This window comes from Pholis gunnellus, assembly GCF_910591455.1.
Source record: "Pholis gunnellus genome assembly, chromosome: 3".
Classification (NCBI taxonomy): Eukaryota; Metazoa; Chordata; class Actinopteri; order Perciformes; family Pholidae; genus Pholis; species Pholis gunnellus.
This window is the reverse complement of record NC_136529.1, coordinates 12427233-12444978: the sequence shown is the minus strand read 5'-3', so window position 1 is coordinate 12444978 and position 17746 is coordinate 12427233. Positions and strand designations below refer to the sequence as shown.

Genomic DNA, 17746 nt, shown 5'->3' with positions numbered 1-17746 from the left:
TTAATGGGACTTCTCATGAACACATTAACAAATCCCTGATATAGAGACAGAACTGCACATGGCAAAGAGCACCTTTATGAACCACGGCGCAAGTGAAAGTTGTCTTTCTGGTGTTTTGTATTTATGCAACTTTTAAGAATGTATGTAACTATTAACCATATTGCAAAGGATGGCTGATACAAAGCATGATTGTAGGATGAGAAAAAAGGATAAAAGACCCTCATCTGCTCTCCCAAAACCTCAGACTACCCTCAGCCAAAAGAAAAATCACTGTGCCCCCTCCCTAGAAAATATCACAATATACATTGATTAAAACATAAAATGAAGATGATAGAGGCTGTTATCAATCACATTGTTTTGTCTATCTTGTTGTATTTTAATGTGTTGTGAGTTTGTACAGCGGCTTTCTTGGCCAGGTGTCTCTTGTAGAAATAGATTTTTGATCTCAATGGGACTTCCTTGTCAAATAAACACAAAATAAAGTAGTCCTAATAGGTCAATGCAATTAAGTCGCTAATTAAATGTCAGAAGAAAATGACAGCATGTCAACTGAAAGATACATTTCTATATCCATTATAAGTACACAGGGGAACTTTTGAACCACTTTCCTCTGAATCACTAGTTCAGTACTACATGCCACATCTGCTCAAAACAATATCAGCATTGCAGCGCTCAGTCCTGTGATTAAACTAAACTATGTTGTTACGCTGAAACCAAAACAGCTGAAGGACTCAAGAGAGCAGAAAGTACCTCAGTTGATTATTCATAACAATACCATCAGGAAAACAAGGTTGAGTCACGATGCGTATCCTTGGAGTCACCATGGGATGATGTAGTTATGTATCATCCCATATGACTGGTATGATGATCTATGCTGGCTGCTGAATAATCACAGTGGGACTGACCTGCCAAACTGGAATAGTAAGGCACAAAAGTTTAAGGATAAACAATCGGTGTACAACTATATATTAAAAAACATGCTGGCTACCTTACAGATGTGCACATAGGACAGATGTAGGACAGCACATCAAGCATTTGTAATCATTAGCATTGTGGCTCAACCAGTGAAAAATGTGGAATATGGCCGAGGTAATAGATGTTTCTGTAACCCCTGAGGATTAGCTGCAGTCATTCGTACACCAGCTAATCCAACACAGCCTCCTTCAAGAGTGCCATAATGAGCTCTGGGTTCAGTTGGACTGACATGGGCCTGTCCTCTGCCACAGCGGTGGAGAACTAATTCATAACTAAAGGTTAACGTTGGGGTTTTCCCCCATGCAGCTAAATTTGCCTTAGTCCTCAGGCACAGAGTGAATACAAGACGTTTTTATAATAGAGCTCTTATATTAAGCCTTTTTTCAAATGGTATAGTCTTGGAAAGTTAAGTAAATAATCTAATGGAGAAGATGAAGTTCTTTCTATACCATCTCTAAAATGTCACGATGTATACCTAAAGTTGCTCATATATGCATGTTGTACACAAGAGTGTAGTTGTGGGCTTGTGCACACACACACACACACACACACACACACACACACACACACACACACACACACACACACACACACACACACACACAGACAGACTTTATGGCTCATGTGGTTGATACTGTGGGTCACAGCTGGTCATTGCAGGGCGTCATCTGTCCTGCCATAACCCAGGAAAAGCTAGATGAGGGCGGATTTAAAGTGAAGATTAAGCAGAAAAAACTGCCTGGAAGGAATCCACAAAACAAAAAATTCCTCCAGCTTCTTGTGCCAAGGCCTTTCCTGCTGTGAGTAAATGCTGCGATGATGGCAGCAGCGGGCGCTTGGCCTCGGCTCTTTAATATTGTCCGAGTACACAGGGACATTTGGAAAATGTGAGACGTTTTGCTGACCTCCATCCTCTTATGGGCCTGGGAATTGATTAACGCTCTTTTCACACATGCCAGCCCCGCCACGCCTGTCCCAGCTGCCTCTGCAGGATCCAAGAGGGATCCTTTTTCTCTCTGGACAGCAGGACTGGGACAGAGGGCGGACCGGACATCATCTGCCTTTAAAAGACAGCTGGAGGGGAAGTCTTGGGTGCAAATGGTTGAGAAGACTTAGCTATACTTTTTTAAAGCATATTTTTCCACTCCTGTCTTCACAACCAAAAGGTGAATTAATAGTTTGTTTGTGAGGTTTGAGAGGAAAGAGGAACAGCAGTTCAATGAGCAGAGATTCTTCTCTAGGGGAAACCTTCTCTACTCATCAAGCCAGAATAATACAACACAGAGAAGTCAGTGGTGAATAATATAACTATCATTTCCACCAGGCCTTCCTAGCTACTGATGGAAAGATGAGAATCACTCACACAGGAAACCGCACGGTCAGCTTTATTAGCTCACATACCATCTTCAAACAGAATATCATATGTAATGTAGAACAACTCAATAGAGCGAAGCTTAACTCAAACCTAGTGACTAGATCTCTGCAGGAGCAAAAATAGCAGTTAAATCGGATGGCAACATGTGTCATTGATTTTCAAAGATGCTATTGTGGTGTGACATATCTTGCTGTTGTTATAAATAGCGCTTGCCTGCTTCTTGACACTTCTGTCTGTTACAGTTGCTAATTGCCGGAGAAAAACAGAGAGTACTAAAAAGCCATGCTGTGCTCCTGGCACCAAGCGTGATATGAAAAACAGCTACAAGTGCTCTTCTGCTACCTTGGACCTGACAACAAAGTCTCGAGCTATTAGTCAAAATGTGTTCTCTTGCTGTGTCATGATGCTCAAACTGTCAGGCACACAATGATTCTGTGAGTCTGAGGGCCGTGAAGAAAATGCATTAATAATGATAACATTTACAACAGGTCTGTAATCTTTGTGACACAAGCTTCCCTTTTAAATATTACATTTATATTTTTTAATTTTTAAGTAAACCCCTTTTAAATGTAATGAATGAAATAAAATAAATTATTTATTTGGTATAAAAACTCCCCAGCTTGTACCAGCAGGGGTAATGAATACATGAATTTCTGATTCAGATCATTATACTTGATTTTCCCTGAGGGGAAACCTGTCTCCGGCTTTATTTCACGGTAGATTATCCCTAATTACAAAAAGCCATGTTAATAAATATATAGCACAAGAAAACTACAAAAATGAACAAAAAACTAAGCACTCTCGTCCAATACACTCACACATCTCCAACACCCAAGGGCTTTCTCAAGTGGCAGTGAAGACAACCTGCACAACCCCTGCGGTCAACAACATGTTATCGTTATGTTAAGTTGACTGCCACAGGAATACATGAATGTTCATAGCGTTTTTTTTGCTCACACTGATGAGAGTTCAACCAGTAGGTTCAGGCTGCAATTTAGTTTAACAGGTCTCTCACACCATAAGTTAAAATCTGAAATTGTGCAGAGAGATGTCAAATATTTCCTACTGAGAGAGAGAGTCTGAGCTTCTTCAAGCAGCTGAGCGAGCCACAGCTGTCCACATATAGTTGCCACAGTAACTAACTGACCAGTAAATTGAATGCTGACCTAGTTGACCTCCACAAAGACTGTTCAATGAGATTCTGGCCATGACGGGAGACAAACGTTATGGCGGCTATCATTTTACCGCAGAGAGGAACTGTCCCTTAATGAATTCTGAAGTTATGTAAATCTCTTATCCTTTTGTACGTAAAACCTCTCAGGCATGAATGAAAGTATCAGAGAGATCGATGTAATGTTTCCTCACGCAGAAAAGAATGATTCCAGTGACTTCCACACAGTGAGGCATACAGCGTATTAATTAAACACTGGTATCAGAGTGGTACTCGGTACCCGAAGCCCAGGTATAGGTATCAGGATTGAAAAAGTCAGATTGGCGCACCTCTAGTGATTATTTACATTCGGATGAACATTATTGTGGCGCAGTCTAGATAGCCGCTTTGTGCTGCTTCATACTGGCCACCACCTCGTGCAAACTATTCACTCTTGGGTGTTTGGAATGAAAGGTTAAACCCCTGCTTCACATATCTGAGTAACATACTTTGGCGAAAGAAGAGGGAAGGTGACCCGACAACAGTGACTAACTGACCCACCTCACAGCACCCCCTACAGGCTCTGTCTCACACTTAAAAGGTAGATTATGAGAACAAACTGTTTATCCATGATAATAAATACAAAAAATAAAAATCCATTACTTGCGTTTAGTGTGTCATGGTGGCTTTGGAAGCTTGTTCAATACTCTCTGTTAGCAGTCAGTTTAGCACTGCAGTGAATTGGACCTGGTCCGCAAAGGAGGAGGCTTTAGATTATTAAGGAAATCCTTTACATCCGGTGCAGCCCATCCCACCGTCACTATTCATATTACAGCACGTGAATTACATACTAAGATTTGATAGTTGAAGGGACGTATGAGTTTGCGAAATACAAATAGTTAAGTCACTCTGTTATCCTTGGAGGAAGAAATACATCCCACAGAATTACATCCCCCTGGTGAGGTGATGAATTACCCATTGTGGTGGCGACTTTAACAGTAATGGTGAAACAATTCAGCAAATGAAAAATGACCCAGTAAGCCATCCACGCCATGACTACTCACAGCCAGTGTTACAATAGATGCTAAAGTCTTTAAGGTCATTGCCTTCGTCTTGCAATACCTTACAGTTCTGTAAGAACCTGAATCAGCTTTTCGCTCTGCAGTAGGCACCGCTCAGAATGACTAATGTCTCAGTGCGGGCACAATCTCCAGCAGGGAGTTGACCACTTACTCCTCTCCTACCGCATCAGAGAGCAGCACAGAGACGAGTTCCTGTGAAGCAGAGCATCCGCATTTAATATCCAATCATCCTCTCCTCTCTGTCAATGCCTCGGCCTATGTGAGACTGTAATTAGTGGGATGACAGTGCAAGTGCTAATTAGCATCTCAGCTGAGTTTTACTAACTTCATGCACTTCATACACCAAACACTTGGCGATAAGTGCACTTCAAATCTCGTCCAATTACTGCAGATTCTCGTACCTGCAGCTCCAGTACAAACATTTGGTCGTTTTTAATAGTGACCTCTATTCAGGGTCGCAGGGTTTGTTTGTTGAAAGAAATAATCTCCCACTTCATTTCAGAGCAATTCAATATATTTAGATAATAATACATTACAAGTGGAATGGTAACGCTCTGTGCCGCTGTATACTCTGGGCGCTAAGAAACTGTGATATGGCAGACTGAGGCAGGTCAAAGAAAACGGTGTCACACCTGTGAAGTCAAGTCGCCTGTTCTGCTGGTTGTGAGACATGATTGTAGCCTGTGCAGAAGGTCTCTGCATGGCTGGCTTGTTAGAAGTGTTCCTTGATATAATAGCTATAATAGGCATCAGTATGGTTGTAATACCGTACAGTACATGTATGTTGTATTAGGTGTGTGTGTGTGTGTGTGTGTGTGTGTGTGTGTGTGTGTGTGTGTGTGTGTAATTCATGGTTGAAAGGGTTCCTTTGTGAACGAATGTTGCAGGGTTCGTTCTTACAATGTTGATACAGATATGAAGAAATAATTGCAGTAGTGTCGCGATGTAATTTTTCACTTTAAGTAGCTATATAAAAGATGGTAACTTACTGTATCTATATGATGCATTGTTTCTTTTTTATGTGATCGTGAATGTCCTGCACACCCATCGTAAACCTACAGTTTACTGTGAGAGCATGTACAAACAGTGTTTGATTGACATCTTTCTGACTCTATAAGGGCGAATAACTTAGAACTTTATCATTCTTCAGTCTACCTTCAACCTGAACAAAAGTCTATTTAGAAGTGAATACACCTGTGGGTGTGCACAAGGCCCTTAAATCTGTTGTCAAAAACTATTTCTGTTATTTACTGCAATTGAATGCTACAAAGTCTGTTATATTCCAGCACAATGCAACCATGTTTCAGATCCAAATAGGTTTAACTTTAAGGAAAACTGTTGTAAAGTATTTAGCATTTAATGAATGAATAACATTAAATGGCATCTACAAGGAAGGGAGCACCAGTTTCATGTTAGCTCACATAATTTAGCCAAATACCCTTTGGAACTAGAAATATCATCAAGGAGAAAGGCCAGCCTGAAACATGAAGCTAACTTTCACCGATAGCAGTAGAACGCAAGGAAGAAAGGACTTTACAGACCCAGTATCATTCATGAGTGATAGAAATGGAAGAAAACTGAAGTAAACTAATCTGAAACTTCTACGTCCAAGTTGAAAGTACTGTTGTCTGATGAAACTATTTCTCAGTAGAAGACGGCGCAACTTCCCCGGCAGCTGTCAGGACAACGGTCTGATGCAAGCTGATGTTGAAAATGTCTGTTCAAAAAACCAGATTAATCCATTTTTGGAGGGTTTAATCCCTTCAACATTTAATAATTCAACATTTATAAGCTTTAGAGAATATGGTGTGTGAGAGTCATTGTGGTCTGTGATGTTGGATGTTGAGTCATGCTAGTTTACAGAGCTCTTTCTTCCTCACTCTGTTTGTTTCCCTGCACTCTTGCTATAGGCGGTAATGATAATTACTGATAGGAAGCAGGGTATGTAGGCAACAGTCCAAAAAGCTTCTCCACCTGTTCAGGAAGCTGACCTTTTGTGTGGTACTGTAGATCACAAGTGCAGACAATAGCCCACTGGCTTCGTGGTCCACTGAGTGATTAATGCATCTCATTAGCTATAGGAGTTGAAACTGCTGAGAGCGACGCAGGCACTTTTTCTCCGTATGTCAGTGGGTACACTTTTTATTCGCCCTGCCTTTTCCTATGTTGTCGCCAACACTGCAAATGTCCTCTCTCTCACTGCCCCCTCTTCCCACATCCTCCTTCATCAATCAACCTCTCCTCGAAGTTTTAAAATCCCCAAATCCCTCAACTCATCTAGTTCTTTCTCTCTTAGGATTTTTTTCCTTATGATTATTAAGATGCCTCTCCTGCCCCAGTACTGTAACTCCTGCAGTAATAGACGTCCCCTCTCTTTCTCTCTCTTTCTCTCTCTCTCTCTCTCTCTCTCTCTCTTCGTTTCTTTCTCTTTTGCTTTCTGTCCGTCACTCTTGCTCCCTACGTCTTTAATGCGACTGCACTGAACATTATTCTTTCGATCTGCTGGGGCCACTTCCCAGGAGAGTAACTGCAGTAATAAGAGCAGAGAGGCTCTGAGATGCATACAGTCAGCGCCCTGCAGGGCACCAGCCTGAGAGCCATGGAGTCCCTTAAACATAGTCAAACAGTAAGAGCAGAAGGAATATGAGAAACTTTCAAAACTTCATCTACATTCATTACAAATCCTTATGACACCAGCAATTCCTCAGTGAGACCACTGCGGAGTATCAGCATGGCATCATCATCAAATCTGAAACATTGAAACAGTGAGTTTTCAGTTCCTGTGTCTACCTGAGGCAGTGCACTCTCGAGGGACAGAGTTGGAGTGACTGGAGACCTTCATCGTTCCGTTTTCCTCCAAAGTGTTGTCTGGTTAATTAACGAACAGTCAGCTCAGAGTCTTGAGGCACCATTTTGTTTCCTATTTGTACCATCTTTCTGTAGGCAGACCTCCCAAGACATTTCTGAGCATCTGGCTAACCTCAAACAATAACCACTTTTTCACTTTGAACAGCTGAGAAAAGCTTCTATTTCAACACCGGAGATCAATTATGCATGAAAGTTACTGTGTGAAATTTGTCTGGGGAAAAGTAGGCTGACTGTTGTGTGGAGCAGAAGATTACTTTAATATTCACAAACAGGCAAATGTGTTTGAACTGCCTAAAGAAAATGTAACTTATATCGTACTGAAAAATATCAAATGTAATTTTATGGGTCAGTGCTGCTCCGGTCTCACCACTAGTCAAATATACTTCTGTTTCATGATATTTCAGATTTTGTTACAATGTGGGATGTATTTTGGAGTTTTTTTGGAGCCAATAATAATAATCATATTTGTTCTGATTCCCAGTTTCACAAGTATTCCCAGATTCAATTCAATTCAAAACCCTTTATTTACGCTCAGACATTGAGAAAGTTTTACAAGTAAGCCAAGTTTAGAATTTAAATTGCTCAAAACCACCATAAAACTCACATTCACACACACACACACACACACACACACACACACATAACAAGAAATATCAAAGAAAAAAATGAAAAATAAACAAGTCCGAAAACCATCATCACTAAAATATGTAAAGTAAATCATTTTCCAAATGAGTTGACTGAAACTACCTAAAGACAAAATATCAAGCTGCAAAATCTGTTGCATTTGATGAACACTGAAGGCCACCAAAAACATCTTCCTTTTTTTCAATTGTCTCTAAGTCTCAGCTCTCTTCACAGTGATCTAAAACCTGAAACCCTGCAGGATGCAATTCAGTTTTTGCAAAAATACATATTCCCTCTATTTTAACATATTGTTTACATTAAAGATCATAACATTTAAGAATATTAGCTCTGAAAATCTGCCTGAAACAAATGTATGTGTAATGGTGTAATGTAACCTTGTCCTCAGGTCAACAAAGCCGCTGCTATAGCCAGAGACCATACCGAGGACATGTCCTTGGTGCCCTCTATGATAGCTACGGCCCTGACTGCAAATTAGTCCAGGCGGAAGGAGCAGCATATCTGAGAGCAAATTCCAGGGAATCTACTGTTGGAACCTTTAACTGATCTGCTGAACCACTTTAATAAGACTTTAAATCGCCTTTGTGAGAGATAAAGACAAAATGACACTTTGGAAGACCTTTACCAATAAACAAGACACAGTACGTGTTTTCTTGCATCGATAGGTCTGTGCTATAGTGGTATCGTCAAACAAGTCAATGTGAAAACGTCTTGTTTTGTCTGAACTAACACACTGACTTGATGTACAGTGACAGAAAATGTGAGAAAATGACATATTCGAGTATGTTTGGCGTTTTTACTTGATTAAACAACTTAAGCAAGTAATCAATTATAAAAATGTGGTGAATAGTATCCGCTCTAGCATGAATAACCTCAAACTATGGATGATTGAAGCTTTTATGTCAAATTCAAATCAGAGTGAATTTAATCAGATGCTGATTTAGTGCTCATTTAACAGGTCACACTGTGATGAAAACAATATCCAAGAACCAAACAAAATACCATAGTTCCTTCTCTTAGATTGACTGAAATCTACTGGCAGCTATAAAACAAGCAGCTTGAGAGGCCTCAACGTCCACTGTTGCTCCTTGGCATGCCGTCATACCAGGGTTGCTAAGTAACAGTTGTGGCAGCAACCTTTGGCTTAAGCTTTAATCCGCTCTCGCTGAAGAAAATGTTTGAGCGCGTCAGAGGAAGGAGAGCCTCTGAATTATAAAGCATACAATTGATGTGCGGTATTAAAAGTCAAAAGTCTTCATGCATAAGTCCTGTTCAGAAAGCTCGAGGTCACCACACACAACTCTCATTAAACTGCAGTCTGAGCTCTCAAAACTTGCCCACCAAGATCAAACCTTAACTCTTTTAACTTTAACAGGGATGGCAAAGAACACATTTTTTAAAAACATTTTCTTATGGTATGCCACTTTCTGTTAAATGCTCGCTGAACTACTATTGTATTTTTGCAACATCCTCTGCATCAGTTGTTTTGAAATATTAATTTTGCTTTCCTCTCCTCTCCTTTTTTCAAGGAATGGTTTCATAACAAGGTAACATAACAGTGTTATGTTATTGTACAGAATATTTTATAGAATACATATAGGGAATGGTTAGCAGCAGAGGGAGGTGGGCCATCTTCTCTGAAGCAAAGACCTCACAAATACGTAACCTTTAGCAAAAAAGAGCAGAGGTACTATTTCACAGAGTGCATGCCATACATTTAATGTGTGGGATTAATGTTTAGGCCTTAATATACCGACTACATTGATCCCTAGACAAGATCAGGATCCAGGAGAATTACCATCTCAGCTAAACAAATTTCTATATGATTTTCTGAAGCTATTAATACAGATACCAACCATACTCAAAGTTGAAGATAGAATGAGAAAATGAAATAGTACTTATTGGTAGAGTTTTGTACAGATAGCAGCACACAAAAATGTTAAGTAAAAATAAATGTATTGTATCATCTTTCAGTGGAACGCCTCTCAGATTAGGCAAGTCCTGTAAACGGTATAGATAGAATAAGGTCAAAATACATTATACATACATATACTGTACAACCACATCTACAGAATATATGAAGAAGTCATTAAAAAAATTTAAAACTAACTCTGCTTAAGCTTCTCAAGTGAGTCTCTCCATCACCTAAGTGCTCTGAAATAAGGAAGGTAGTGGGTGGCTGGCCTTCCTTAAATGAACCATTCTTCGTCTTCATACCTGATCCTAGAAATGTCAGAGCAGCTGGCTGCTGTTGATCAGCAGGACTCGAGCTAAACAGGCTAATTTAGTGCTTGAGAATGTCAGGAAATGGCAGAGCCATCATACACAAAAATAAATAACATTTAAACAGATTTAGTAAGCTCATTATCACAGGGAAGTAGAGCTCACAGAATCAAAATAATTGATGGTGTAGGTTTAGCTAATTGCTGGATTGCATTTTTAAGGAGCTGTTGGAGCCACAGAAATAAGATGTAGAAAAAAAGGAAAGCCTCAGAAGACTCCTCGTTTATTGTGTCGGACTGCTGTATCAGTACAGCGAGCAGCGCCGCATAATGATTCACACTCATCCACTTCCTGTTTCATGATGTGCCCGTGCCCCCCTGTGACACAAACTTAATTAATTTGAAACGTATCACCCAATCATGGGCATTCACAGCACGCACACACACACACACACACACACACACACACACACACACACACACACACACACACACTGTCATTGTGCCTTGGCTTCAGTATGCAACGTCCACATATTGCTGATCACAAGGTTCAATGCTAGAATGGTATGTTCATATCCATACCTCATGACAAGGCTGAAGACACACAATCTCATGAATCAAAAGTTACTGCACTGCAGCTGCACTGAATAGCAGCTAATGCATGTAGCGCCTCGCTGCATTTCTGACCCTGCTATGAAAAGTAATCCATCGCTGCTGCTGTACCTCCATTTGTCTCAGGTCCATGCAGTTCCCATGGTATACAGCTGGGCCGCAGCATCTTGTCAGCCCTTAACACGAAGGAAAAGTCCATATCTGTCCTTCCTCTTTTGCATTTTCTCTTTCAGTCCAAACGCTGTTGATGCAGCATCAGTTTACTGCTCTGAGGAGCCCAGATGTGCGATTGGGACACAGATTACCATGGGGATCAACCTCCCATCATTTCCATCCCCCACCCAACCCTCCTAATGAACTATGGTAAAGCTTACCCTGTACCACCCTGCGATGGACTTGCCCACCCCCTGCTGGTTTAACCAACCCCAAAGATCCCGCTCCACCATCACTCCCAGTATGGCAGATGGGACAGTCTAGTAAAGGCCAAAGACACTGATTCACTGCTGGTTTATAGTTATTCCTAAGCCGACACCGTCATCCTCCAGCTGTGTAATCAGACAGCTGAAGAAGACTGTATTAGAAAGCTAATACGAGGTAGTGACACAGAGACATATGTAAGGCCCGAAACAATCTTGGTGTAATCCTTTGATATCAGCAGTATTAAAGGATCCACTTGGAACATAAAGTACTGCAGCAACAATGACTCCACTTCCTCTAATACCAAGAGCACGTTTGAACATGGAAATGAGACACTCTTGCAGTCACAGTCTGCATTTTTAACAGCCACTTCAGTATCTCACACCCCTGTCGGAGAAATCAAATGACGTCAATATGCTGTCTCCCCTGAGAGTACTTAACCAGCAGTGTACAAGTGCAGAAATCAGATACATCAACAGAATGTGTGCTAAATACTGTAAACACTGTAAGAGATACTCCATGTCTGTGTGTTTACAGCACAGGCCCACTTTGCATTTACCATTATAATCATGTTGTCGTATTTACATCTTTAATATTATTATTCTGGTCATTTCTTTCTGGAAACCTTTTAAAAAGACAATTCTTTACAGGCATTTCAGTGACTTTCAATTCTTTTGATCTGACATTTCAACTCCTTTCAGTGCCTTCACCTTTGAACAACAACAACAACAAATTCCTCAGCCCACTTCTTCCAGCGTTCATGTTCAATTTACTCAAACTGCTTTCAGAGCTCACACCTCAGCTGACACCCTGTTTTAGTTTATACAATTGGACTGTGTGATGTGTGAATTGTACATTTTCCGCAGCGACCAGGCATTAATGTTCATCAGAAAACGTTGCCTTTTCTAGTCAATATAGACATGGGTTCAAATAAAAAAAGAAGTGACATTTGAGTATACATAGAGCTCTGTTAAGCCTGGTTCATGAATTTAAGCACATTTCATAAACAAGCAGGTAAGAAATCTAAACAATGAGGCTTTGGGTTTGCAGCAAACCCACTCGATCAACCACGTAGCCGAGGTTTCTGTCAGCTACATGAGGAAAGACAGGAGTCGTGTCTGGAGGAGAGAACCAATTAGTCCTCTCCTCCACGACTTGTCACCTGACAGTCTGCTCATCCACAGCCTGATGGAAGAGCCTCTCCAGTCTGCTCATTCAAACCAATTAAGGTCTGGAGGTGTATTACCACACACTCATCACCTTTCTCTCACAGTGCTTTGCTGCTCTTCACATCGCAGCTCATTGGTCTGTTGAAAGGCTCAGAGTTTTACCCTTTCATATCATCTTGTCTGTTTCCATATCATCTCTTTTTCTATTTGTATTAGATGTCCTCTGTGTGCCTTCCTCTCTCTTTTTGTCTCTTTCTTTTTCTGTCTCTCTGTAACAGATGGAAATACAGGAAGCAGCGAAGAATATTCTCCAATATCTAACCTACAGAGAATAGCATCTGTGTCTGTGAATGAATCAGTCTAGACACATATTACAACTTAAGTTATATTAAGCACAATGACATTTGTGATGAAGAAAGATTAAAGAGGAGCGCGTTCATGGACTGGAAATCTGGAAAAACCCTACAGCGCCTAATGGAAACAATGCAGAGACATCCATAAATGACACTGACAAAAGGCTCGCCCCTCAACATTTCCCCTTTCTGTTGTCACACAAAACAATAAAACAAAACACTCAGATGTTGGGCTACAAAGGGCTGAACTGTTGTCACAGGCAGAGAGAGAGTGTGTGTGTGTGTATGTGTGTGTGTGTGTGTGTGTGTGTGTGTGTGTGTGTGTGTGTATGGTGTTGCTTAGACTGTCCAAACAGTTTATCCGTGTGAGATGGATGACATATCTGGAACGATTCAAATTCCCACATTCCCTCTTGCAAAACACGCTACAGACCATGTAACCGTAAACCTCTCAGAAATTAGCTGTAATTTCGGAGCACATTGTGACTCAGCACTGAGATGGCTGGAATTCCCCATGACTGTGGTGGGAAAAGCAAAGGGAAAAAGGACTTAAAAACTCTTTCACTTTTGCACCCTTGTGATTATTTCCATTTCATAATTAGCATTAGTGCTACAGGCCTTTGAAGTGAAACCAGCCATTACTCTCCAGCTCTCCTGCTCCAGGTACTCATATACCTTTTAATTTATTCATAAAGGCTGCACAGTGTGAGTAGAAATCATTTAAACCCCTACCGGGCCTGTGTTAACTTGTTGAAAGGTCGAAACACGACTAATAAAGAAAAGTTGCATCTATTAACAGATATCAATGGTCACTTGAGCTTAACAGAGAATACCAGGACCTCTAATTGAGTCCAGATGGAGCAACCAGTCAGTCCATTCAGTAAACAGAGAGCCTGCAGAGGGCCCCATTGGTCCTACTGCTCGAGATGGTGCGCTTTACTTTTTGTGTTTATGCTGCATATTTTAATTGAATCTAATTCTAACTTATTTCACTTATCTTGCTCTGCTAATATGCCATATTGTAACCATGAGGTTTGAGCCAGTGACAGCTCTTTTGTCTGGTGGTTTCTCTTTCACACAGATCCATTTACACTTGGATTGGGCCTCACGTGACAGCAGAGAGAACGAATGCATGCAGAAAATGAACATGTGAGAAAGACAGAACAGACTTAAACAGTACCCTTTGAAGCTAATTGGCAAACAGCGAGACACCACCTCGTCTCTTTTCTCTCTTTCTAAAACAGCAGTCGTGTTTAACACACCTGTAAATTATTCCAAAGCTCTATCAGCCTCCCCTTTCTGCCAGTCCTCCCCCTCCTCCATAATAACACCATAATGATGCCACTGTTAGTACAGTGCTCAGGCAGTGTGCTTTATGGACTGACCTCAAAGTCAATTCAGCAGCACACAGAGTCTATTAATGGAGCTAAGTCTGAAACTCCTCCTCTCCTCTCTTTTCTCATAACCTCCAATATTTATCCCCTTGCCTCTCCTCACCTCTTCTTTTCTAGTTTTTGCTTGAGGACCTCACCGTGGATAGTAAATTACACACACGCAGCTCTTTTCGTTCAGACCAGTTCCTTGACAAAGCACTGCAGCAGACGCTCTGCAGCCCTGTGGCACACATTAACCTCATAAAGGGAAAGTAATAGAGCCTGTCTCAGCTGACACACAATAGCCGTAAAAAAATGTATCACTGCATGAGTGCCTCCCTGAGACGAGACCCACAGGTAAACTCGACTCAGTAAACCACACAGGTATGGCAGGCGGCCGGCTACTATCCGTCCTCAGCAGATAATTGTGATGGTCCAAATATTTAATACTACCATGAAATAAACGGCTTCAGTTTTGTTCTCATTAGCCTCACTGGTGCACACAATTTGGAAATGAGGGGGTTTTGCTGCAGGGATGGAACAGAGGCATACTTGGGGGTTTGGGAGCACATTCCTGGACAGAAAGAGTAGCTGAGTTTCTTGCCGTGGTTAATTTAGGGAGTCTGTGGGAAACCCCTGAATATGAAACCCCCCTCCAAAAACCCACACCACTTCAAGTAATGGCGGCCATGTTGAATGGAACTCATTGTTCGGAGGCCAGGACGGAAGATTCCATCACTTTCGTCCAGTCGCCTGAGCTGTCGTCCTAACAATGAGAGGGCCAATACCAGAGAGTGGCTGCAGGGGTAACACCAGACGACAGAGGAGGAAAAAAGGGACGATAGCGGCTAAAGGGGTTGTTAAATGGGAAATACACTAGTCGTACAGGTCTGCATAGTCACAAGTAGCACTAAAACAGTTGTACAAAGTCTCTGTTTTTGGCCCTGGGCTCTTTGTGAAGACTGAGAAAACAACCTTGGTGACATCACTAGGGTTAGCTCAGCACTTTTTTTATGAAAGCCCTGCATTACGAACAAGGCAAAAGGCAAGAATGAGCTGTGGGCCACTCTTGGTGGTTGTTTCTAGTATTTTGTCCACCCTATCTATATCAATAATTGGAGACAAAAGGTGAATAACATTTCTCAGGATAACTCAATACAAACTACAACCTCCAAAATGTCCATTATGTTGAAACACCTCTCTGTATGACCTTGTTGAAGATCGGGTTCTATTGCAGTGCTGTATTATTTAACTACAGTACATTAAAACTAGATTTGATACAGAGCCCCTCAACAAGACATGAGGTGTAAAAGCAGAGTCGCCTAAAGTGCCTTATCATTTAATTATTTTCTGTGCTTTAGTGGTCCATACGGCCAAACAAAAATAATTACATTCAAACTAAGTTAATGCTATTTACAAAAACTTGACACGTCTCTGGGGTCTGTGGCACCGCTTATTTACCAGGCAAGTGGTGTCACATAGCCAGACCTATCTCCACAGCGCTGTGTCAGCATTAAAGAAAGGTCCGGCTCCACATTATCATTTTTGCACTGGCTAAAAAAACGCTCTAGCTTGTTTGTATTTCTTTGAACCAAACATAATCCTCTTGGCTGTGTCCCTTGCAAAATAGATGGGGAGGAGAATGCAACGTGAAATACACGGCCAATGGCAGACATATACAGTCTACATCCAGCGAGTCAGACTACAACGCAAGCAATCAAGTTGCCTTATAGGTAGTGTAAGATCCAGCAAATTCAGAGCTCAAACTACAAGTCAAGAATCTCAGTCTCTGCTGCATCATCCAACACTAACACCATCTTTTGAAGGTACAAATGTTGGGTGTGTCCAAACATGAGTAACAGCATCTACAAATCAGTTTTAACCAGGACACAGTTGGGTTTTTTTACATTTAAGAGAAAAGAAAAAACACTGCCAAACCAAGATACGGAAGACAAAAATAATCAATAATGGACAGTTAACAAAAGTTGTATCAGGGACACAGTTCTGAAGTGTTGACTCACACACATGATTTAAAGTCTGAAGAAATGAGGATGTGTGTGGTGAAAAATAGCTACTCAGCCTGATATAGAACAAAAAAGTGATAGCAAGAAGAAAATAATGATCAAATGTGAGAATCATATGAGAAAGTGGCATGCCATTCAATCAATAACGTGAATCACTGCAGCGAGGAGCCATACAGTTTAATTTGTCTTATTACTATGCATGAAAACTGAAATAATGTTGATACAAATGATGAGTCTAACTCAGCAGCAGCCTGCTGGGAATATTAACGCAGCTCCCTGTATTCTTGGTTTACCCTATTAGTCATAATGGGAAGCAGATACTGTAAAGCTAGAAAGAAATGCTGAATAGAATAGAAACTGCTGATTGTTTCATTGTTATTTTCCTTGCAATTTGCATAATTCAGGATCAAATGGACCATGGCAATTTCATTGAGTGGGCATATATGTAGTGTCAATTTGGAATTATACAAACTTCTATTAGCTTTTGGTGTGTGTATTTTTATTTATTGCGGATGCAGATCTATCCTAATTCCAAAAAGGGAACAATGAGTGGAATTAATCAGTGGGGATTAATATGTGGTACGTAATCAGATCCTTTTAGGTGTTGAAATGAGGTTGAAAATAGACGCTTTTAAGAAAAAGAAAGCAATCTCTCTGGCCATTGATCGGACTGCCCGCCAACTGTGAGCAACTTTAAGAGGCTTGGTGATAAAGATGCCTCTTTGAATTGTCTCCTCTAAAACAGGAATGCACAAACACGCTTCTAACAATTCAAAAATAAGCTTTGAGAAACACCGTCCTGTCGCCTGCTAGGTGGAGCACATTTGCTTTGAGGGAAATTTGAGTCACTTATTGCAAAAAAATAAACAAATTTACTGGAATACATATACACAACCTTTTCAACAGAGCCACAGCGTGTTTGTGTGTGTATGCCTAAACACACGGGGTACAGTAATTGGCGACCTGATAAATATTTGTATAGAACCTCCTCAGCAGGAGAAAACAGACAGGCATGCTTTCAACACTAATGCCTTCAGGCTGCAGACCAAAAATAATTCAGGGATGGAGCCCACTTACATGCTTCATGTCAACATTTCAGGGGGCCTGGAGAGTCGATGATGATGCGTCAACAAAAACAGTAAAATGTAATGTTATGCTATTTTGTAATAACTGATTTTCTTTTCCCTAAAAAATATAAAAATATAAACGAACGAGACATTTCTACAGATACAACAAATGTAAACAACAAAGAAGAGTGAATCATTTTTGGATTGTGTGTCTGGTTTTGGTCGATAATGGTTCCCAACAAGTAGCTATAATCCAGAGAGACAGCATGAGATAAAGTTTAGTCACGTTCTTTCCAACTTTAATGGCGTGCTTTGTCAGGTGTAGCGTATCCCTCCGAATGATGGTTTGACACTTAACTGATGATTGTGTAATTTATTGATTAATCAAACAAACAACAAACAACTACAAACAACCAA

At 40.8% G+C, this 17746-nt stretch overlaps 1 protein-coding gene across 2 annotated transcripts in view; it reads right to left on the bottom strand.

The window, feature by feature from the left end:
• Window positions 1-17746, bottom strand: part of LOC306715898 (kazrin-like) — a 57028-nt gene that overhangs the window by 29005 nt on the left and 10277 nt on the right. The window lies entirely within an intron of this gene.